The 25,379-nt window shown below is 36.2% G+C and overlaps 1 protein-coding gene across 13 annotated transcripts in view; it reads left to right on the top strand.

The window, feature by feature from the left end:
- Positions 1-25,379, top strand: part of ZNF438 (zinc finger protein 438) — a 186,929-nt gene that overhangs the window by 70,295 nt on the left and 91,255 nt on the right. For all 13 annotated transcript variants that reach the window (XM_063100637.1, XM_063100631.1, XM_063100636.1 and 10 more), the window contains one exon: positions 23,637-23,713. The gene's annotated coding sequence lies outside the window, so the exon portion shown is untranslated. The remainder of the gene's footprint in view (positions 1-23,636; positions 23,714-25,379) is intronic.

Below are 25,379 nucleotides of genomic sequence, written 5' to 3'. Positions count from 1 at the left end.
AAATCATGCACTTACTACATGAGGACTCTGTGTATGTTTTAATTAATATCTCTCAGACTTACCTGTTTGTGGAAGGTGAGCATTTCCCCTTTTCCCAGAGTAAGATGTGGTAAGAGTGTCTTGTTTTCTTGAGATCCTAATCAAGGGTCTCTGAAGGTGTCTAAGATCTGCAGTCACATCTGCTTTTCCAAATTAGCCACTAGAAATATTTTAACTTGCCTTGACTATAGTTGGTTACTCTTTTAAAAAAAGTTTAAAGTCAGTTGAATCCTCTAAGATTCTGGCTTAGAATATTGAAGAAGCTTTTACATAGAGTAGATAAAAGGTGGAGTTAGAGTTTCTGATTCAGTCGAATATTATTTATTGTGAAAAGAATGCTCTCCCTACAGACTGACTAGGAACAAGATGTTTAAACATAAGCCAGGGTGGAGACTTATTTGTTTGGTCAGCTTTATAGGAGCCACGTTTCCCTGCTTATGATGAGTCTGCCAACTATTCCTTCTCCCCACCCCTTCTTGATTCAAGTTTCTTTGGAATTTTTACTTAAGGTTCTGTTGGATAAGGCAAGTGATACAGTGCATATGTGGTGATTAGAGAGGCTAAAGGCTGTTTTCTGGAGCAGCATGTTTTTATTGTGTCATTATGAATTTATGCTATGCTGTGTGTGTGTGTGTGTGTGTGTGTGTGTGTGTGTATAAAATGTCTTTTCTCCTTTTCCCCAATCCCTCTCTGCTCTTGGCTTGTATATTCACATAACTGGGAGGCAGCAGGACGACTCTATTTATCATAGGCAGTGCGAGAGGAGACAGAGATATGAAAGGGTTACTGTTCACATTTCCTGTGTAATTCCTTCTGATCTTACTGAGCTGTAATTCCTTTCTTGATGCTAAACATTCCCAGGCTCCTATAACCTTCTGGCCTGCTTGTACTAGCCAAGTTTGTCCCAGGTGATCTGTTTTTAAGACTGGAAATCACTCCTTCCACCATGAGATGGGCTAAATCCTCATTCCTTTGCATTTCCAGAAGAAATACCTTTGATTTAAAACAACAGGGCAGTAACTTATTCATTTTAAAATTAAATTGTGGTGGGTCAGCCCCATGGCTCACTTGGGAGAGTGTGGTGCTGGTAGTGCTGAGGCCAGGCCGCGGGTTTGGATCCTATATAGGCATGGCCGGTATGCTCACTGGCTGAGCGTGGTGCAGACAAAACTGTGCCAAAGGTTGCGATCCCCTTACCGGTCAAAAAAAAAAAATTGTAGCAGCCAAGTTTGTTGTTAGATTGTGTAGATTTTTGAATCTACTGGATTCCTGGTTTAGTGAATTTCTGATTGAATGAAACCCTATTGACCTATTAAAGATTACATTCTTTCTTCTAAAAACACACTTGAAAAATCTGGTTTGATTCTAAAAAGGTAAATTTTTTAATTGGCCCATTTTTTAATTGGGTTGCTTGTTTTCTTCTTGTACAGTTGTTTGAGTTCCTTATATATTCTGGATATTAATCCTTTGTCAGATATATATTTTGCAAATATTTTCTCCCACTCTGTTGGTTGTCTTTTAACTCTTTTAATTGTTTCTTTTGCTGTGCAGAAGCTTTTTAGTTTGATATAATCCCATTTGTTTATTTTTCCTTTGGTTGCCCGTGCTTTTGGGGTCGTATTCATGAAGTCTGTGCCCAGTCCTATTTCCTGAAGTGTTTCTCCTATGTTTTCTTTAAGAAGTTTTATTGTTTCAGGGTGTATATTTAAATTCTTAATCCATTTTGAGTTGATTTTAGTATATGGCGAGAGGTATGGATCTAGTTTCATTCTCCTGCATATAGATATCCAGTTATCCCAGCACCATTTGCTGAAGAGGCAGTCCCTTCGCCACTGAATAGGCTTGGTGCCTTTGTCAAAGATCAGCTGACAGTAAGTGTGTGGGTTGATTTCTGGATTCTCTATTCTATTCCATTGGTCAGTGTGTCTGTTTTAATGCCAGTACCATACTGTTTTGGTTATTATAGCTTTGTAGTATAGCTTAAAGTCAGGTAGTGTTATGCCTCCAGCTTTATTTTTTTTGCTCAGCATTGCTTTGGCTATGCGTGGTCTTTTATTGTTCCATATAAATGTCTGGATGGTTTTTTCCATTTCTGAGAAAAATGTCTTTGGAATTTTGATGGGGATTGCATTGAATTTGTATATCACTTTGGGAAGTATGGACATTTTCACTATGTTGATTCTTCTAATCCAAGAGCATGGGATATCTTTCCATCTTCTTGTATCCTCTCTAATTTCTCTCAGCAGTGGTTTGTAGTTCTCATTATAGAGATTTTTCACCTCCTTGGTTAACTCAATTCCCAAGTATTTTATTTTTTTGATGGCTATTGTAAATGGGCAGGCTTTCTTGATTTCTCTTTCTGCATGTTCACTATTGGAGAAAAGAAATGCTACTGATTTTTGTGTGTTGATTTTGTATCCTGCTACTGTGCTGAAATCATTTATCAATTCCAGCAGTTTTTTTGTAGAGGTTTTAGGCTGTTCGATATATAGGATCATGTCATCTGCAAACAGGGACAGTTTGACTTCATCTTTTCCAATCTGAATGCCCTTTATTTCCTTCTCTTCTCTGATTGCTCTGGCTAGTACTTCCAACACTATGTTGAATAGGAGTGGTGAGAGTGGGCATCCTTGTCTAGTTCCTGTTCTTAAAGGAAAAGCTTTCAGCTTTTCCCCATTCAGGATGATATTGGCTGTGGGTTTGGTATATATGGCTTTAATTATGTTGAGAAATGGGCAAAAGAGCTAAGTAGGCATTTCTCTAAGGAAGATATACAAATGGCCAACAGACATATGAAAAAATGCTCAACATCACTCAGCATCCGGGAAATGCAAATCAAAACCACATTGAGATACCATCTAACCCCAGTTAGGATGGCTAAAATCCAAAAGTCTATGAACGATAAATGCTGGCGAGGCTGCGGAGAAAAAGGAACTCTCATACATTGTTGGTGGGACTGCAAAATGGTACAGCCTCTATGGAAAATGGTATGGAGGTTCCTCAAACAATTGCAGATAGATCTACCATACGACCCAGCTATCCCACTGTTGGGAATATACCCAGAGGAATGGAAATCATCAAGTCGAAGGTATACCTGTTTCCCAATGTTTATCGCAGCACTCTTTACAATAGCCAAGAGTTGGAACCAGCCCAAATGCCCATCATCGGATGAGTGGATACGGAAAATGTGGTACATCTACATGATGGAATACTACTCAGCTATAAAAACGAATGAAATACTGCCATTTGCAACAACATGGATGGACCTTGAGAGAATTATATTAAGTGAAACAAGTCAGGCACAGAAAGAGAAATACCACATGTTCTCACTTATTGGTGGGAGCTAAAAATTAATATATAAATTCACACACACACACACACACACACACACACACAGAGAGACACACACACACACAAACCGGGGGGGGGGGGAAGAAGATATAACAACCACAATTATTTGAAGTTGATACGACAAGCAATCAGAAAGGACATTGTTGGGGGGGAGGGGGGAGGGAGAAGGGAGGGAGGTTTTGGTGATGGGGAGCAATAATCAGCCACAATGTATATCGACAAAATAAAATTAAAAAAAAAAAAAAAGTAAATTTTGACCCTACCATTTCACTTTTAGCCTAACCAGTAGGCTAAAGTTACTTCAGATATAAAGCTGCTTAGCTGAAACTGCAACATTTCTGTTTCTATCATAGTCAATTCAGATGGTTATAGTTGAACATAGACAAGATATTTATTTCCTGCTTTTTCTCTGGTTTTAAAAGTATATAGCAGCCCGCCCCCCCCTTTTTTGCACAATTTAATATATATACATTTCTGTGGTTGGCAAAAGGTTTTCTATTTTTGCCTTTTCTTAAGTTTTAGAAGAAAATGTTTTGCTATGAAGCATAAGAATGTGTCAGAAGCTGTTTCTGAATTGACAAGAACAGGGCTGTGCCAACACATCCCTCTTCTCAGGTAATGAGCTTTTGTTTAAACACAGCTCTAAGGAGTAAGTTTACTCGTACTGCTTATAGCACATCTCTGTGTCCGCAGTCAACAAGTTGGGAATCTAGGGGATGGGGACAGAAATAAAACAATGTCTATTTGAAAGAGTTTCTAAGATAATTTAAGTTTGCTGGTGTTTAGGCAAAGTAAATGATTTGCACTGCTCTAAGAAATGAGATAAAATATTTTTAAATGTACCTTAACCTTATGTAATTTGGTTTTACATGGAGACGGGTAGGTGAATTATTAGATCAATTCTGTTTGAGTCTGCCTTAGAAAGCCAACATGAATGGTTGATATTTCTCATTTATCTGTAGTTTCCAATGCCTAATACAGAGCCTGTCACACAGTAGCCTTTCAGTAATGGTTTGTTGAATGAATGAAGAATAAGACTGCCAAATTGTTTTTGTAGTGTTCCATATGTGAGTGTGTGCATGTCTAAAAATGTTATCCCCACTCTTCCTCTTAGTATCTAATGACATATCCTCTTCAAAGTCCCTTTGTCATTAAACAGTTAATTCCCTTAGGACATTCTGTGCCTAATCCTCATGTGATCTACACCTGCCTGGTCTAGCCATGACAGGGCTCTGTCACAGAAAAAAAATAACATTTAGTCATCAATTACTTATAAACAGTGTATGAACATTTCCTGAAACTAATAAGCAAATTTATTATTCTCAATATAAAAACTCTTGCATTTTCTCACAAGGATTAACTATTCTTACAAAAGCACTGAATAGTGACATCAATCAGTCAACAAATACTTACAATGTAAACAGCATCGAGCCTGGTATCATGGGCTCTCCAAAGGTGTGTATACCCTCGTTCCTGCCATCTGAAGTCTCCTAGATTTCTCAATGAGCAGGGTGTGTACACTAGTCAAATTAAACAGCAACTTAAAGTACATTAAATATGGCTATGTGCTAAGTGAGAGGCATGAACAGAATCAAGTAGCTTAGGGAGGTAGAAATTATTTTGGCTTGAATTAGTGAGGAAAGATTTTCTGGAGGAAGCTTGAGTAGGGCATTAAACAGTTGGGTTTGACCATACAGGAGTGAGGAGGCAATCTGACATTTATCAATAAAGATGATGGTTATCACACTTCCTGTTCCCATCAGCAATGAAGAAATAACAACAAAAGAAGCCTAAGTGGTTTGGTGGAGACTTTTCTCCATTGGTGACTTATTTGTTCCTTGTTTTCTCCTAAAGTGGAATTTCAGAAAATCTGCCACCTAAGACATATAGTAGCTCCTTTAGCTAACATAAGGATTTAGTAGGAAATCCTCTCAAATTTCACCTAATTAAAATTTGAGCAAGAAGACAGAAATAAGACATATTGAAGAGTTATCATTCGTGACTACAATTTGGTAATAAGGCCCATCCAATCTCAATTTAACAAATTTAACAGTGCTCACTTCTGAGTTATATCTTGATTTAAATTCTAATATATAAGGAGATTTTCCAAATTCACTATTTTTTGCACATGTATAGGTGGCTATAGTTACTGTAGATAAATATAATAATTTCACAGCAGTTTTTTATTAACCTCTTAAAGATTCATTTATAATAAAGCAATTATTCTATTAATATCACAAACTATTTAATCCTAATTTTTGGTTTTGTAAAGCAATTTTAAAAAGAATAGAATTTATATTGAGACCTTTGATCATATTTACTTATTAAAAGCAACATGTTAATGTATTTAATTTTAGAGTTTTATTCTTTTATTGTACAGTCAAAGGAAAAATTATACACCATAGAAATTAAACCAGTATTTCCAGCACAATAAAGAGAATCTTAAGACAGTCTGTTGTCCTTAATTTTATCTAGTTTTTTGGCCAGTAGCAAATTTATGTGGCCCTATTTGCATATTTTTGAATATCCACATTTGTTCAGTTGTATGAATTGCTGCCAGTGTGATGAGGAAGGGAAAATTATAATCAACTTGCTTCCCACAGTATGTTTTTGTAAAGATCTAGAGTCTTTCCAGATATTAGTAGGTGATCCACAGTTTGGTGGTCAGCTAATTTTAGGAAACATGGGAGCAATCACAGATATATTGGTATTTTATTTAACCCAGTATTTCCCAAATTTATTTGAAATACCCACCATCTGTCTTCTTTCCTTCTAATTTTCTTCCTTTCTTTTTTAAGAACACTTATTAAGATCTTCTGTAGAACAAGTTTCAGGAATTATTAAGTTTTCATACACACACACACACACACACACACACACACACACACACACACACACACACACACAATTTAGGTCTATTGCTTATGTTCATTTTTCTGCTACTCTCTACTTTTTCTAGGCATAGGTTGGGATGCAGAAGGAAAAAGAGTAATTTTTTCTGTCTTACTAGTTATTCTGAAGTCGAGTTAAGAGGTAAAGGGTCTGAAGCTCCTATCTAAAATAAGGTTTGAGATTTATCTGAGGATTTCAAGAGTTCATATTATCTATGTCTTCTGTGTCCAGTTGCTCTGAACAATGAAGAGTTGACCGAGCCTAACAGAAGTTACCCCTGGGGAAGAATAGGGTGGGTGAAGGTGAAATGAGTTTTCCCTTTTATGATAAATTATCTTTTATTTTATAAATTTTTCCATTAGTTTAAATTCCTTAAGTAACCTTAAGAACAAAAAGCATATTAAAAGACCTAAACTGTTTGAGGAAACCTCTACTTTACAAAAGGATTGCTTATTCCAAGCTTTTGTAAGTACTAGCCTCTCTGATATTTTTAAACTCACTTTGTTTAGAAAATACCAAAATTTGTAAAGCATTTTTTTCAGAAACAATATTATCATATGAAGTAAGGTAAATCTGAGTATGTAAAATTAATATTCCTTTCTCTTGCTACCACTGTATCTTGCATATATTTCTGTTGTTGCTGTTAGTACACTATGCCATCATTCTCTATTTATTTTTAAAAAATTTTTTTTCTTCCAAATTTTATTTTATTTTGTCAATATACAATGTGGTTGATTATTGTGGTCAGTTACCGTAACCTCCCTCCCTCTTCCCTCTCCCCCATCCCTCCCAACAATGTCCTTTCTGTATGCTTGTTGTATCAATTTCAAGGAATTGTAATTATTATGTTTTCTTCCCTCCCCCCCGTTTGTTTTCTGTATTTATTTATTTTTAGCTCCCACAAATAAGTGAGAACATGTGATATTTCTCTTTCTGTGCCTGATTTGGTTCACTTAATATAATTCTCTCTAGGTCCATCCATGTTGTTGCAAAATGGCAGTATTTCATTCTTTTTTATAGCAGAGTAGTATTCCATTGTGTAGATATACCACATTTTCCATATCCACTCATCTGATGATGGACATCTGGGCTGGTTCCAAGTTTTGTTGTTTCAGGGTGTATATTTAATTCTTTAATCCATTTTGAGTTGACTTTAGTATATGCTGAAAGGTATGGGTCTAGTTTCATTCTCCTGCATATTGATATCCAGTTATCCCAGTACCATTTGCTGAAGAGGCAGTCTCTTCCCCATTGTATAGGCTTGGTGCCTTTGTCAAAGATCAGATGGCTGTAGGTGTGTGGGTTGATTTCTGGATTCTCTATTCCATTGATCAGTGTGTGTGTTTTTATGCCAGTACCATGCTGTTTTGGTTATTATAGCTTTGTAGTATAGTTTAAAGTCAGGTAGTGTTATGCCTCCAGCTTTATTTTTTTGCTCAGCATTGCTTTGGGTATCTGTGGTCTTTTGTTATTCCATATAAATGTCTGGATAGTTTTTTCCATTTCTGAGAAAAATGTCATTGGAATTTTGATGGGGATTGCATTGAATTTGTATATCACTTCAGGTAGTATGGACATGTTCACAATGTTGATTCTTCCAATCCAAGAGCATGGGATATCTTTCCATCATCTTGTATCCTCTCTAATTTCTCTCAGCAGTGGTTTGTAGTTCTCATTATAGAGATTTTTCACATCCTTGGTTAACTCAATTCCTAAGTATTTTATTTTTTTGGTGGCTGTTGTAAATGGGCTAGCTTTCTTGATTTCTCTTTCTGCATGTTCACTATTGGAGAATAGAAATGCTACTGATTTTTGCGTGTTGATTTTGTTTCCTGCTACTGTGCTGAAATCCTTTATCAACTCCAAGAGTTTTTTTGTAGAGGCTTTCGGCTATTTGATATGTAGGATCATGCCATCTGCAAACAGGGACAGTTTGACTTCATCTTTTCCAATCTGGATGCCCTTTATTTCCTTCTCTTCTCTGATTGCTCTGGCTATTACTTCCAACACTATGTTGAATAGGAGTGGTGAGAATGGGCATCCTTGTCTAGTTCCTGTTCTTAAAGGAAAAGCTTTCAGCTTTTCTCCATTAGGATGATATTGGCAGTGGGTTTATCATATATGGCTTTAGTTATGTTGAGATAATTTCCATCTATACCTAACTTATAGAGGGTCTTTGTCATGGATGAATGTTGAATTTTATCAAATGCTTTTTCAGCTTCTATAGGGATGACCATATGAGCCTTGTGTTTGATTTTATTAATATGGTGTATCACATTTATTGATTGGCGTATGTTGAACCAACCTTGCATCCCTGGGATGAATCCCACTTGATCGTGGTGAATAATTTTACATATGTGTTGTTGTATTCTGTTAGCTAGTATGTTATTGAGGATTTTTGCATCTATATTCATCGAGGATATCGGCCTGTAGTTTTCTTTTTTTAGTTGTATCTTTACCTGTTTTTGGTATCAGGATGATGTTTGCTTCATAGAATGAGTTTGGGAGATTTGCCTGTGTTTCAGTCTTTTGGAATAGTTTGTAAAGAATCGGTGTCAATTCTTCTTTGAATGTTTGGTAAAATTCTGCTGTGAATCCATCTGGTCCTGGGCTTTTCTTTGTTGGGAGCCTTCTGATAACAGCTTCAATCTCCTTTATTTTTATTGGTCTGTTCAGATTTTCTATGTCTTCTTGGCTTAGTTTTGGGAGCTTGTGTGTGTCCAGAAATTTATCCATTTCCTCCAGATTTTCAAATTTGTTGGCATATAGTTGTTTATAGTAGTCTTGAATGATTCCTTGTATTTCAGATGTATCAGTTGTAATATCATCTTTTTCATTTCTAATTTGTATTATATGAATCTCCTCTCTTCTTTTTTTACTTAGCCATGCTAATGGTTTGTCAATTTTATTTATCTTTTCAAAAAACCAACTTTTTGATTCGTTGATCTTTTGTATTGTTTTTTGGGTTTCAATTTCATTAAGTTCTGCTCTGATCTTAATGATTTCTTTCCATCTGCTAACCTTGCGTTTGGATTGTTCTTGTTTTTCTAGTTCTTTAAAGTGAATTGTTAGGTTGTTCATTTGCCATCTTTCCATTCTTCTGAAGTAAGCATTTAATGCAATAAATTTCCCCCTTAGTACTGCTTTTGCAGTATCCCACAGGTTTTGGTATGATGTATCATTATTTTCATTAGTTTCAATAAATTTTTTGATTTCCTGTTTGATTTCTTCTTGGACCCATATGTCATTAAGTAGAATGCTGTTGAATTTCCATGTGTTTGTATAGTTTCCAGAATTTCGTTTGTTATTGATTTCTAATTTTAATCCATTGTGGTCTGAGAAAATACATGGGATAATTCCAATTTTTCAAAATTTGTTGAGACTTGATTTGTGACCTAATATGTGATCTGTCCTGGAGAATGATCCATGTGCTGATGAGAAGAATGAATATTCTGAGGTTGTTGGATGGAATGTTCTGTAGATATCTGCCATGTCCAATTGGTCTAGTATGTGGTTTAGATCTTGTGTTTCTCTGCTGATTCGTTGCCTAGATGATCTGTCCAATATTGACAGTGGGGTGTTCAGGTCCCCTGCTATTACGGTATTAGTGTCTATTTCCTTCTTTAGGTCTAATAGAGTTTGTTTTATAAATCTGGCTCCAACATTGGGTGCGTACATATTTATGATTGTTATGTCTTCTTGATGCATCAGTCCCTTTATCATTATGTAGTATCCCTCGTTGTCTCTTTTTATGGTTTTTAGTTTAAAGTCTACTTTGTCAGATATAAGAATAGCAACTCCAGCTCGTTTTTCATTTCTGTTTGCATGGTAAATCTTTTTCCATCCTTTCACTCTTAGTCTATGTGAGTCTTTATGGGTGAGGTGGGTCTCTTGAAGGCAGCATATATTTGGGTCCTCCTTTTTGATCCAGTCAGCCAGTCTTTGTCTTTTGATTGGGGAATTTAAGCCTTTTACATTAAGAGTTGTTATTGAAAAGTGTTGATTTAATCCTAGCATTTTATTGATTATTGTTTGGTTGTCTTAGGTGTCTTTTGTTCCTTTCTTTCTGATGTACTGTTTGTTTTCTGTATTTGTTCGTTCCTTGGGTTGTAGATAGATGTTTTGTTCGTTTGTTTTCTCTTCATAAATGCCATTTTTATTATACTAGTGGGTTTTGATTTTTCTTGGGTTTTTATGGCATTGGTAGTTATTTTTCAGGAACCAAACCCAGTACTCCCTTGAGAATTTCTTGTAAGGGTGGTCGTGTGGTTGTGAACTCCTGCAGTTTTTGTTTGTCTGAGAAATATACTATTTGCCCTTCATTTCAGAAGGATAGCCTTGCAGGCTAGAGTATTCTTGGCTGGCAATCTCTGTCTTTTAGAATTTTGAATATATCATCCCATTCCTTTCTGGCTTTTAGGGTTTGTGATGAAAAGTCTGATGTTAGTCTGATTGGGGCTCCGTTATAGGTGATTTGACGCTTTTCTCTTGCAGCTTTTAAGATTCTCTCTGTCTTTCAGTTTTGCCAATTTGACTATAACATGTCTTGGAGAAGGCCTTTTTGGGTTGAATACGTTTGGGGATCTTTGAGCTTCCTGGATCTGAAGATCCGTGATTTTTCCTATATCTGGGAAGTTTTCTGCTACTATTTTGTTGAATATGTTTTCAATGCAATCTCCTTTTTCCTCCCCTTCTGGAATACCCATGACTCGGATGTTTGAGCGCTTAAGGTTGTCTGATATCTCTCTCAGATTTTCTTCAATGCCTTTGATTCTTTTTTCTTTTTTTTTTGTCTGCTTGTGTTATTTCAAACAGCCCATCTTCAAGTTCAGAGGTTCTCTATTCAGCTTCCACAAGCCTGCTGGTTAAACTCTCCATTGTGTTTTTTATTTCGCTGAATAACTTCTTCAGTTCAGCAAGTTCTGCTACATTCTTTTTCAGGGCATTGATTTCCTTGTACATTTCTTCTTTCAGGTCCTGTATGCTTTTCCTCATTTCATCATGATGTCTAGCTGAGTTTTCTTGTATCTCATTCAGTTTCCTTAGAATTATCACTCAAAATTCCTTGTCAGACATTTCAGGTCTTCTTCTTCTATAGGATCTAGAGCTTGAGAGTTATTACCCTTTGGTGGTGTACTTTCTTGATTTTTCATATTTCTGGTATGTTTCCTTTGATGTTTAGTCATTGTGGCAGGGGGTTTCACAGTCCACAGGTTTGACACTATTGTCTGGCTAGGATGTTGCTGGGGTTGCCAATTTGGTGTGGCTACCTCAGTGAGTACTCAGTTCACCACTAGTGCCTTGCGTGTGTGGTTGCCTCAGGTCTTGGGCCTCTTTGGGGAGCCATCTCTCTGGTCAGCATGCACTCGGCTGGGCTGCTGGGTCATGCGGCAGCACCGCAGTGTGTGTGGTCTCTGTCGAGCTTCTGCCTCCCGTGCTGGACATCTACCTGCTCCGTGCGCACTGGGCCTGGCTGCTGGGATGGGATGCTGGATCACGCAGTAGCAGCACTGCAGGGCTTGTGGTCTCTGTGGAGCTTCCGCCTCCCCTGTTGGACCTCTCCCTGCTCCACACACACTGGGCCGGGCTGCTCGGTTTGCAGCGGCACCACAGAGCATGTGGTCTCTGCAGAGCTTCCGCCTTCCCTCATCATTCTCTGTTTATGAGCTAAGTGAGGAACTATGTCTTGTCTCTGTATCTTCAGTACCTAATCTTGCACAGTGCCTTGTATCTAGTAGGTATTCAGTAAATGTTTGTTGATGTGGATGTGGGAGGTGGGGAAACTTAATTTCACAATGATTCCTAGGGAAATACATTAATGGTTGCCACTTTAAAATCTTAAGAGGAATATCGTACTTTGAAAATATCTCTAGAATATAGCTAATTTTGTTTTTGTATTTATGTATCTGTCTTGTCTAAGAACAGATTTAAGTGGTATTCATAAGTACACTTAAAGAGTATGATCAAATGAAATTTAAAATAAATGGATAAAAGAACAAAATCGGAAGACTTATACTTCTCAATTTTAAAACTCACTCTAAAGTGATGTTAATTAAGACAACATGGCATTGGCGTAAAGATGAGCAAATTGATCAGTGGAGTAGAATTGAGAGTCTAGAAATGAACCCTTACATTTTTGGTCTAGTTGCTAAGATGATAAAATAGGGAAAGGATTGTCTTTTCACCAAATGGTGCTGGTACAATTGGATATCCATATATGAAATATTAACTTCCTCACAAAAATCAACCATGCACAAAAATTAACTCAAAATGAATTATAGACCTAACTATAAGAACTAAAACTATATAAAACATCTAAAAGAAAGCATAGAAGAAACTTTAGGACCTTGCACTAGGTAGAGTTGTTATATATGATACCAAAACATAAGCCATAAGAGAAAAAAATTGATAAGTTTGACATTAAAATTAAAACTTTTATGCTTTAAAAGTCATTAGGAAACTGAAAAGACAAGCTACAGACTGGGGGAAAATATTTGCAAATCATATGTGATAAAGGACATGTATCCAGAACATATAAAGAACTCATATAACTCAATAATACAGACAACCCAGTTAAAAAATTAGCAAAAGAACCAAATAGGCACTTGATCAAAAAACAAGCACATGAAAATGTGTTCACCATCATTAGTCATTAGGAAAATGCACATTAAAGACAAAGTGAGATACCTCTTCCCACCCACTGGTATAGCTGTAATCAAAAAGACAGACAATATGTAGTGTCTTAGATGTGGAGAGACAGGAACTCTTATCCATTGTTGGTAGGAATGTAAAATGATACAGCCAGTTTGAAAGATAGTTTGGCCATTTCTTTAAAAGTTAAATCAACTTACCATGTCTGTTAGTTAGGGTTGTCCAGAGAAACAGAACCAATTGGATGTGTGTGTGTGTGTGTGTGTGTGTGTGTGTGTGTGTGTGTGTGTGTGTGTGTGTGTTTGTATATATGACATATGTACATGCATATATATACACACACATACATATATATATACATACATCCATTATATATATATATATATGTACTTCACAAGGTTTATGGAAAAATAGAATTAAAAGATAATATGAATCTTTTAATGAACTTTGCGTAGTACTTTTGTGGAAAGAAATTTATTTTAAGGAATTGGCTTACATACTTGGTGAATCTGATGGGGAAGTCCTGCAGGCTGGAAATTCAGGAAAGAGTTTTAACTCGAGTCTAAAGTCAGTGTGCTGGAAAACCAGCAAGAGCTAATGTTGCAGATGAAGTCCAAAGGCAGTGGGCTGGGGAATTCTCTTTTGCTCAGGGAGGTCAGCCTTTTGTTCGGTTCAGGCCTTCAACTGACTAGATGAAGCCCACCCACATAATGGAGGATAATCTGCTTTACTGAAAGTCTACCAATTTAATTATAGATCTCATCCAAAAACACTCTCACAGAAATATCCAGAGTAATGTTTAACCAAATATCTGAGCACTGTGGCCAAGCCAAGGTGATACATAAAATTATTACACCACATAACCTAGCAATTCCACTTCTTTGAACCTACCCAAGAGAAATGAGAACATATGTCCACACAAAGACTTGTATATAATTGTTCATGGAAGCATTATTAATGATAGAAAAAGTAAATAATCCAATTGTCCATCCATCATCTGGTAAATGGATAAACAAAATATGGTATTCTATACATTGGAGTACTATTCAGCAATGAAAAAGGAAGAAAATAGTGAGACATGGTACAACACGGATGAACTCCAAAAATACTGAGCTAAGTGAAGGAAAACAGACTCAAAAGACTGAATATTATATGCTTCCACTTATATAAAATGTCTAGAAAAGGGAAAGTGATCCAGATAGAAAGGAGATCAGAGGGAGTCTTGGTAGGAGCAGGCATTGACTACATAGGACTCCACGGAATTTTGTGGAGTGATGGAAGTGTTCTAAAACTGGATTGTAGTGATGATTGCACACTTCTGTAAATTGACTAAAATATCATTGAACTGTCCACTTACAACATGAGAACTTTATGGTATATAAATGTTACCTAGTATTGTAAAAAATTTTAAAGGTGATAAAACTGGGATAAATTGAATAAGGGCAGGACAAACGATGCATCTTACAGAAACTCCTATATTTTGCTTGAGGTATATTACAAATTTTGCTCTAAGCTCTCTAAGGAGACCTCTCACAAGATGAGATATGTTTTCTAGTGTTCACAAGATCAAAATTCATCAGCGTTTTAGGAGAAGCCTAACAATTACAATTCAAATAAAAATATAGCCTTTGAGTCACAGTGCAATGTAACCAACTGTGTTCTCAACAGCATCTTCATAGGAAATAGCTGAAGATTCTTCTGTGGACCTGTTTGTTAAGCCTCCCTTTGTTACAGTCTAGTGGTTTAACGTAAAAGATACTTTAGTAAATATAGCCCTACTGGGTGATCAGGGCGGAAAGCAGTAAGAGGACAAGGCCAGGAATGCTGCTGTTTGGTAGTATAACTTGATCCAGAGAGACATCTTTAGAATAAGGAATGACTGAACTAAGCAGACATCAGGCAGTCCTGTAGAAGCTTTTGGTAAAAAATGAATAGCAGTAAGTTTAGTGTTTAACTCCCTGGCAAGAACATGCAGTTTAGTTATTCTCAGTTACAGGTTAGATATGGAGCCATTTTTAATAGTCAGCAAGATTATATGTAGGATTGGCATCCTCTTAGGAAAACTGGGAAGACTGAAGAGGAAAAGTGTTTGAATAGAATATCTGCCACCTCTGAATGGAAATATGTGCTGATGGTGTTAAGATTCTTTCTGAGAAATAAATTGGCTAGTCTCCAATGCATAGGTCAAAGGATCTTTTAGGCTCTAAACACAGTGGAAGATGACCATAGAGATAAGCTTGGAATTATATGATTTTCATTGTTTATAAATTTTCACAAGGGATACACGCTTGTCATAAAACATTTCTAAAAATTCGATTTATATGTCAAGCATAGAATACGTAGAATAATAATTAAAGTCTCCTTTCTTTTCTCTAGTCACTTCTTAGCCATTTTCCTTTAGTGGGTATTTAAGTTGTTTCCAGTTTTTAGCTGTCATGGTACTGCAGTAAACATACTGGCACCAGGCACACCTCCATTTAAAGAAAGGAAATGAATGTGCATGTGTGTGTGCACACACGCATTCACACATACACACACACATATATATATATTATCACTTCGGTAACAGGTATTTCCTGTTCTGTGCTTTATAATTTATCTCAATGCATTGAAATTTTTTATGTTGTCTTTGAAAATTTCTACTTTAAACTACTAGGAATGGTCTTAATTTTATATTTGTAATCCTGCTCTTGCTTCAATCGTGAGGAAGTATCTAAATAACCATTTGTTAAATGAACTAAAGGACAGCCTGAATGTGAATACTTTGGTTTGATTATGTATGTATAATAGTTTATTTAGTAAGAATAAAATGCTTAGCTATAATTGCAATTCTTTAGTTGATGACTGTTAGGTTGGAAAATTGTTTTATAACATTTCAGAGAAAATTGGCCTTTTTATCTCTAAGAAATAATTTTATAATGAACTTTGCAAATTATTCTTGTGAAATGATTAGGTGTAGGCTTCTCCTTTCGTTAGATGGTAGAAGGTGGTGGCAGGATATTGTGGCCCCTAGAACAAATGAAAATAAAACAAATAAGTTACAGAAATGATTGTTGTAATAATATGTCGCCACATAATAAATTACTCCAATATTCAGTAGGTTAAAACAGCAATTTTTATATAGCTCATGATTCTGTGGGTTGGTGATTCATGCAGGTCTCAACTGGGTAATTTTTCTGTTCTGTGTTGCATTGACTGAGATCAATGGATGATATTCAGCTGGTAGATGGACTGGACTGCTCTGGAGAATCCAAAATACACATATATATGATGCCTGGGCAGAGGTGGAAGACTGGGTTTACATGCCCTTTCTAACATGGTGGTTTCAAGTGTAGTCAGACTTCTAATATTGTGCCTTGGGGATCCTAGGGAGAATTTTCCAGGAGATAAGAAGTGACAGCTGCCAGTGTCTTAAGGCCTAAAACAGGAAACTGACACCATATCACTTCTACTATATTCTGTTGTTCAGAGCAGTCCTAGAAACCCCACCTCCTCTTTCAAGGAGATGAGACATAGGCATGACCTTTCAATGGAAGAGATATCAAAGAATTTGTGCCATCTTTAATCCACCACAGTCTACCCTCTGGAAACAAGTTATTTAATTTTCTTCAGTCTCCAAAACATACTCACCCACTTCCAAAAATCCCAACATTCTCTTCCCATTATAGCTTTAACCTCAGGCTTAAAGTCCAGGATTTTTTTTTAATTTAAATCAAGTTCAGATATGCAGGATGTTACTTGGATGTAGTTCCTCTGAAGAGACAATTTATCTTCTCAGCATGTAATGGAGAGGCAGACGTAGAATAACTGCAGCATACACTCCCATTGAAAAATGGGGAAAACAGAAATCATGTAGCTTCACTGGTCCATAGTAATGTTGAAATCCTGATGTAATAAGTTCCTTTATTAAGGTATTCTTGCTCCCTAGGAATGATTCTCCCTGGCTCTAGGCCACACCTTCTTGATTCTGATTTATCCTTCATTTTCTGTAAGAAATGGTCATATTTGCAACTGGCTAGCCTTTCCAGCCTATTTTCTGCCTTATAGAAATTTGAAAATCCAAAAGCCACTTTTCATTTTGTACTATATCTGTCCCTTTTACTCCAAACTAACATTCTGCCTTTAAAAACATTGTGGGCTTTCTGGGTATCAAATTATAAAGCACTCCTTAAGACAGGCCACACCTACATTTTTTTTGAGATAGGCTTTTTTTCCTACTTTATATTAAAAACAGTGTTATAAAACAATACCCATAAGATTCCTAGAAGCTTTTCTGTCTATTTAAAAGGGTCCAAAAAGCATACGATCAAGATTATTAGAGGCCTTTTGTCTAGAAGAGACAGTCTAAAATGCATACTCTTAAAATTCTTATAACTGAACTAGATATAATTTTAAATCATTTTGCAGTCTCAACAGCATTTTACAGTCACATTCTAGAGTTTTTTTTTTTTTTTTTTTACCCTGAAACCATGCTTTACTGGTAGACCCCCAGCCTAAATAAGAGATATAAAGCTCTGAGGCTATTTCTTACTTTTCTTGTCTGGAGAGAATGGGAATGAGAAAATGTTTTATTTTCAAAAATAGGAAGTCCTAGTTCTTTTATATTTCCTCTAAATTCTACTTGAAAATTAAAGTTATTTTGTTAATTTATCTTTCTCTGTGCATAATTTATCATACATGGCTAAAAGAGATCATCGCTTTCAGCCTTCTACCTAGATATCCCCTTAGCCAAATCTACCACTTTACTAGGTATATTTTCTCATTTCTATTTTATGAAAGAATAGTGTTACAGACTTTCCACCAGTGCATAAGAGAGGTTGTCGTTTCTCCACCCTCCGTTTACATTTTCACTAATGTCATTTAAGCCTTTGCCAACAGTCTTCTTGAAGCCCTTTCAGCTTCTGCTCACCTTCTGGTCTCAAAGCCAATGCCACTTGTTTTAAGATTTTATTACAGAACTTTACTTCCATTTACCAAATTCTGTTATGGTTATATAATTCTGTGTAACAAATTATCTAAAAGCATGATTTTAAAACAATAATCATTTTTTATACCTCATAATTTGTGGATTAGGGAAAAGTGTAGGCTCAGCTGGTCATTATTCTTTATTTAGAATCAGCTGGGGCCACTTGGTGGCTTTCAGCTGGAGGATGGCTGAATGAGGTTTGAAGGATCTAAGACAGCTTTAATCACATTCCTGACACCTTGACAAGGATCATCCATCCAGGACTGTCAACCAGATTACCTACATATAGTTTTTCCAGTATGACAGTCCTACAGTAGTTGGACTGTGATGACATTAGCACAAAAGACAGGAAGAAGGCAATACATATATTCTGTCATAAAGTTCTTACACATGTGAAGTGGTGCAGTAGTATTTGAAGTTATATTATAAGTTAAATATGCACTAGAGCAAACACTAAAACTACAAAGATACAAGTATATTTAATTAGACAGTAGTAGAGATGAAATGAAATATCCAATCCCTAATATCGCAGGAAAAAAAGGAAAAGAGAACAAGAACAGATTGGGACAAATAGAAAATAACAAAATGGCAAATTCAAATCCAACCATAGAAATGATTACACTCAGTTTACATGGTCTAAATATTCTAAAGGTAGAGATTATGAGGCTGAATAAGACAGCAAGACCTAACTACATACTGTCTAGAAGAAATCCTCTTCAAATATAAACATATAGGTTAAAGGTAAAAGAATTGAAAAAGATATACCATGAAAATACTGATCATTGAAGAGACTAGAGTAAGATATATTAATATCCAACAAAATAGGCTTCAAAGCAGAGAATGATACTAGCAATATTGAGAGAGATTTTATGACAAAAGAATCAATTAAAAAGATATAATCCTAAATGTCTGTGAACCCAATAACAGAGCTTTAAAATACTTGAAGCAAAAACTTACAGAACAGAAAGGAGAAATAGATAAATCCACTATAATAATTAGATATTTCAGCACTTCTCTCTCAGCAACTGATAGAATAAGGCAGAATATCAGTAAAAAAATAGAAATATGTGGAGCTGTGGAGCAACAGATTGCATATTTTTTTCAAGTACATGTGGATTATTCATAAAAGTAAATATTTAGGAATTAACACATGTTTAAATAAACCTTGGGTTAGACAGAAATCACAAGGAAAATTAAAAAATATTTTTGGATTAAATGAAAATACATCATATTAATATTTATGGAGTGCAGCTAAAGTGGTGCTTAGAGGAAAATATATAGCTTATAAAAGTAAAATAAACACAAAGTAAGTAAAGATAGAAAATAAGTAGAAATTGATAAAATAGAAAGTTATAAAACATACAAATAATAGGAAAAAAACTTATAAAACCAACCCTCCCTCCCCTTTTAAGTTACTTCACCCTCTTCAATGGTAGCACAGTGCTTTTGGTGTATTCCAAGATATGAGTCCATTAAAGCTATCTGTGCTATAAGGTGTAGGTCCAGAAACTGGTAACATGTCATATCTACCATATCCTATTAATGAAGGAAGTCACGAAGGTTATCCAGATTCAAGGAGATGGAGGGACATATATGTCCATCTCTCAGTGGGAGAAGTGTCAAAATATTTGGGTCAATCTTAAAATCTACCACAATGACATTTTTGACACAGAAAGCTATGAAAGCAAAGAAGACTAGATGAACTGAAATTCCAGAAACGGAAGAGTCCATTTGAGCTTAGATTGCTAGTAATCATCTCTCCTGAGGATGTTTGCCCAGTGTAGGTATTGGATAAGAATCAGGCTTGCTATAGAAGTGAGATTACTGGAGGAAAGGAAAACTAGTGAAGTTTTGATGATCATATAGTCTGGCATGATGAGCTGGAACTTAGAGAGTTGTCACATACACAGCTAGGTTTCCCCATGGGATGTTTGCTGAGCACTGGGACAGTTTGGGAGGTGGGAAGTTGAGCTACAAATGTACAATAAAATCTTCTGCAGTCTCGCAGTACTTAGGAGACAGTCTCCATGGAGTGGGAGCAGGGTGCAGCTGCAACAAACACATAATAGGTTTACTTTTGAGACATTTTATACTAGAGGTAGACTGATTGGATTGAAGTCATCAGCTATTTGGTCTACCTGTATAATAGAGGGAAGCATGGAACCTCATTTGGAAAAAATAACACTAACCTAATTTCTATGGTTGTTACATACAGAATATTAAGAATATACTAAAAATCATGACATGTGAAAAGTGAGTAAAAAATGTGTTTAAAGAAGAAGAGACAATAGAAACACATCTACCAATGAGACAGATCTAGGAGTTACCAAACAAGAATTTTGTAATTGTTATAAATATGTTAAAGAAAATTTTTTAAAAGGGTTAACAAATGGATGAAAAGATGAAGAATTTCTACAAAAATTTGGTATCTATAAAAAATAATCAAATGGCTATTCTAGAGCTGAAAAATACAATATCAAAAAGTACGATTTAATTTAGGTTTAATAGCAAAGTGGATATAGCCAAAAAAAAAAAAAAAAATAGAACTAGTGAACTCAAGGACAATTTATTAGGAAAAAGTATAAGCTGAAACAGAGGGAAAAAATTAATAGAGAGAACAAACCATTGAAAGAGACATGTGGGATTGAGTCAGGTCATCTAACATACGTGTAATTGGAGTCTCAGGAGAGGAAAATGAGGCAAAAATCAAGATTTGAAATGATAATGACCAAAGAGTTTTGAAACTGATGAAAAGTATCAACCCACAGATTCAAGAAGTACAAGAAACTAAGTGAATCCCAAGCTATATCAGTATAAAGAAAACCATACCTAGGTAGAACATAGTAACTTGTGAGAATCAGATAGAAAGAGGAAATCTTAAAACAACCAAAGAAAATACTGCCTTCAAAGAAGCAAGAGTAAGGTTGATGTCTGACCGTTCTATAGAAATGATTGAAATCAGAACACAGTGGAATGACGTTTTTACATTTTAAGTGAAAAAAAGAAAAATACTGCCAACCTGGAATTTTGTGCAAATATTTTATTAATGAAAGCAAAATAAGATGTTTTTAGACAAAAGGTGGGAGACTATCACAAGGAGGCTCATAGTACAATAATATTAAAGAAGTTATTCAGCCTGAAGAAAATGACCCCACATGGGCTTGTAGAACCTCAGGGAAAAAATCAAGAGCATAGAAAAGCATAAACATGTAAGTAAATATAAAAACCTACTGGCTATTTAGAGCAACAATAATAACAATGTCTTGTAGGGCTTAAAACATAGTGATTAAATATGTTAAAACAGTAGAACAAAGGGCAGTGCTCTAGGTTTAATAGTTCATGTGTTGGAAACTTGATTCCTACTGTAACAGTGCTAAGAGGGTGGGAAATTGGATTTTGGTTATTTGAAAGGTGGGACCTTTGAGAGGTGATTGAATCATAAGGACTATGCCCTCATGAATAGATTAATCCATTCATGGAGTAATGGGCTGATGGTTTAATGAGTTGTTGTTGGTGTGGACTGGTGGTTTTATAAGGAGAGCACAAACAGTTCTTGCCTCTCTCACCATGTGATTGCCTGCATCACCACAGGACTCTGTACTGAGCCACCACCAAGAAGAAGGTCCTCACCAAATGTGTCCCCTGCACTGTGGACTTCCCAGCCTCCAAAACTATAAGAAATAAATTTCATTTCTTCATTAATTACGCAGTTTCAGGTATTCTGTTAAAAGCAACAGAAAAGAGATGAATATAGGCAGGTAGGGATAAGTGGTTAAACTGATATTTTTATCTTGTCCATGAAGTGGTTAAAGTCAACTATAATAAGTCAAGGAAGTATTAGCAATCTGTAGGAAATAGCTTGAAAATTATAAAAAATATTAAAAAGATAACAGGTGATAAAATTGAATAATAAAGAATTGATTAATCAAAAAGAAATAGGGGAATAAAAGAAGAAAAAATAGCATATGGGATGAATAGAAAATTAATAACAGGAAGCTGTTCTTAAATATCAGTAACTAATTACATTTAAATGGGCTAAGTGTTTCAATTAAAAACCAGAAATTTTCAGATTCGACTCAAAAAAAGACCAACTATGTATCGTTTACACAAGACATATATTACAGAAAAAGATATAGAAAGAAAAGGTATACCGTGTAAACACTAAAAGAATCTGGTATATTAATATCAGACAAAGCAGCCTTTAAGGCAAAATATATTATGAGAGATAAAGGGTGCATTTCAAAATGATGAAAGGGTATATATAGAAAGTCCAATAGACAGACAAAGCAATCCTGAGTTTATCTGTTCCTAATAACATAACTTCAAAATGTATAAATCTAAAATTGATATAGTAAAAAGCAGACATAGATAAACAAACCATTATAGTTAGAGGATTTAACAACCTGCCTTATCCACTGATAAACAGATTTTTAAAAATCAGTAAGGTTATAGAATGTTTAAACTGTATTATTAACCAACTTGACCTATTACTATTTATAGAACATTATTCCCAACAGCTTTAGAATGTACACTCTTTTGTGGAAGGCCCCTCCTCAAATAAATAAAGCTTTTAGGAGATAAACTGTTGTATTGACTTACTATAGCAAGAGAGAGCACACAGATGATTCTGAAGGGGTACCTCCTTAGTGAAAATGAATGTAGGGTTTTTGCTGATTATAGGTTGGGCTCTAAAATTCCAGGACAGGATATCAGAAATGAAGCGAGTCATTGGATTGATTGATTTCTTAAGGTTATGGTCAATGCAAACAGTGCATGGTTCTGATTGAGAAGAAAGGTCTGTTGCAGCCCAGGCCATCCTGTGTTTATAACTGTATGACTGAATATTCCAGTTCTCTCTCTTGCATAATTGATTGGGTGGTTATTCCGGTTCTCACTTTCAAGCACACTGTCAGTGATTTTTTTTACTTTTTACTTCCATTGCAGTTGCCTTGGGTTTCTTTTCTCAACTACTGCAGTAAAAAAACAGGTTTAACAGCCTTTTAAGTCTTCTCATAGTAACTCATATTCTATAACCAGAGGCATCCTTTTAAAATATAAATTTGAATGTCTCTTCTACTGAAAACCCTTGATGCCTCCTTTTTTGTATAAAATAAAGCACTACGTACTGAATATAGTATTCAAACTCTTGCATTATGACCTCAACCCAAAATTCTAGTCCTTATCTCGGTCAGTCTTCATCTCCATTTCTGAATTCAGTCTATTGCACAGGACCTTTCCACATTTTCCATGTAGTAATTAATACTTTCCAAGATCCTTTTACCCCTTATAGCACTTATTATATATGCCATGATATGGTTATTCATGTTTGTTTCTTCTGGAGCTTTGTGACTTTCTTGAGAATAGGAGCTGTCCCTTACTCAACTTCATATCTCCCTGATCTCCATGATACTGAATAAGGCTCAAATTGTCAGCTAATTTTAAATAATTCAGTTTAAACCAGGCTTAAATATTTAATAATATATTTTCTGGAATTCTTAGGAGATTGGCATAAAAATATATGAAGGGAATGTATTATATGTCCTATTTTAGAAGTCTTTAGAGCACATCTTTAGATTTTTATTTTAGGTTCTTAAATTATACATAGTATAAGTAATGTCAGTTTTATAGGACTTCATATAACTTTTTTATGGTCTTTCAGGTATAATCATCTAATTGGCTTCTATAAGCTACCTATCAATTCTTTTAATTTCATTACTTCCATTACATTTGTTTTCAGATAAAGATGAATGCCATCTCTCATCCAACACTGAAGTTTTGAAGACAGAAGACATTTGCTAAGTCAAATCAGTTCAAGTAAGTCTGTTCACATCTGTCTTAGCACCAGCTCAGGATTGATTTAAAATGCAAAGAATTAAGTCCACTACCTTTGACACTTTCTCATCTCTCAAATTTCTTGGAATATTATAGTCACCTTGTATATTGAATCAGTGATCTTGGAAAATAGGAGAAAGATGATTTTTTATTACATTTCATATGGTTGTAACATATAATGTTTAAACTCATGGTATCATTTTATTTTATTAATTAATTAATTATTATTTTTTACATAAGATGTGGTTGTGGAGCAGTTGGGGGTTAGGGGGAGAAGGAAAGGGGGAGGAAAATGGGGTGGGAGGAGGAGAAAGGAGGGGGAGCATGGTTGAGGCCTGTGGCACCCCCCTTGCTCAAGCAGGGAAGACCAGGGGGCTTCCAGCAGCACCTTACTCTAGGCCAGGCTGGATACAGATGTCAGTGGGGAGAGGCTGAGGCCCTCGACCCCCACCACCCTGGCTTGGGAGCCCAAGGTGCTTTTTATAGTGGCTCAATGGTCATCGCTGGGCTGGTTGTGGGTATCAGGGGGGCATGGCTGAGGCCCTCAGCCTCCCACCACCCCAGCCCGGGAGCCCAGGGCGCTTCCGGTCCTTCTAGGTTTTATAGATGTTCTTTGGTGGTGGTAGACCTTTACTGGTTAATATAAAACTTTGTCTCTGACCTATGGATAGGTATTTTGTGGTTTTTTTTCAGTTCTATGTTGGATTATTTGCTGTTCCCAGCACTTAAACTCTGTACTGGAACTAATTTGTTATTCCTTGCTTACTTCTAAAATGGGGGAACTTCCTAAGGGAACCAGCAGTTGAGCTCTGTAGTTGAGCTAAGTTGCTGCTTTGCTGTTGATTCTCTGGGGAAGGCTTTTTGTGCAACTTAGTTTTAATTGTTGACCTTGTAAGCTTCCTGGTCTCGTGAGGTGTGGGACACCTGGGTTATGTGGAAACTCTGGTCTGAGTCTGAGTCTTTTCAGCAAACTGCACCCTTTGCAGTTCTATATTCCTGACCAGTCTCCACTTATTGGACCTGTGCTGATCGGAGGACAAATCAGCTGTCCATGCTGTGCCCCAGTGTTCCGCTGGTGGCCCATCTCCCCCACCACCCATACTCCAGACACTTCCCATGGGATGGGCCATGCACTGGTCCCTTGCGATGTCTCACCAGCCTCTGCATGGCTCCTTTCTTCAGTCGTGGCCCCTTGCTCCTATGTGGGTCCACTGGTACCCTGTTAGTGGCCTTGCTGGCCTGGGAGCCAATAAGGCCCTCTTCTCCCCTACCACTTCCAAGCAACTTCATCGGAAAGGTACAGCTGCAGCTTTTGCCAGCTCTTCCTCCCTGTGTGCTCACCAGCTCCAGCCTTAAAGTGGCCAGAGCTCGAAATGGTGGGAGCGGTCCTCTCTTTCTCTCATCGTGGCTTCTCCTGCCTTCATGAACTCCATAGGTCTCTCCTCCTCTTCCTCTGAGCTCTAGCGGCCCCACCTTGGCTGTTGTTGCATTTTAATAGTTGTAAATTGGTTGATTTGTGTAAGAGAGTGATGCTGGGTACCTGTCTATTCTGACATCTCGACTGGAAGTCTGTTATTTTAACATGAAACTAATACCTCAAAATTATCCTTTTATTTGCATCAAGTGTAGTCATCAAATCTTAACTATA

This window comes from Cynocephalus volans, chromosome 6, assembly GCF_027409185.1.
Source record: "Cynocephalus volans isolate mCynVol1 chromosome 6, mCynVol1.pri, whole genome shotgun sequence".
Taxonomy (NCBI): Eukaryota; Metazoa; Chordata; class Mammalia; order Dermoptera; family Cynocephalidae; genus Cynocephalus; species Cynocephalus volans.
The sequence above is the reverse complement of the archived record's forward strand: the minus strand, read 5'-3'. Positions and strand labels throughout refer to the sequence as shown.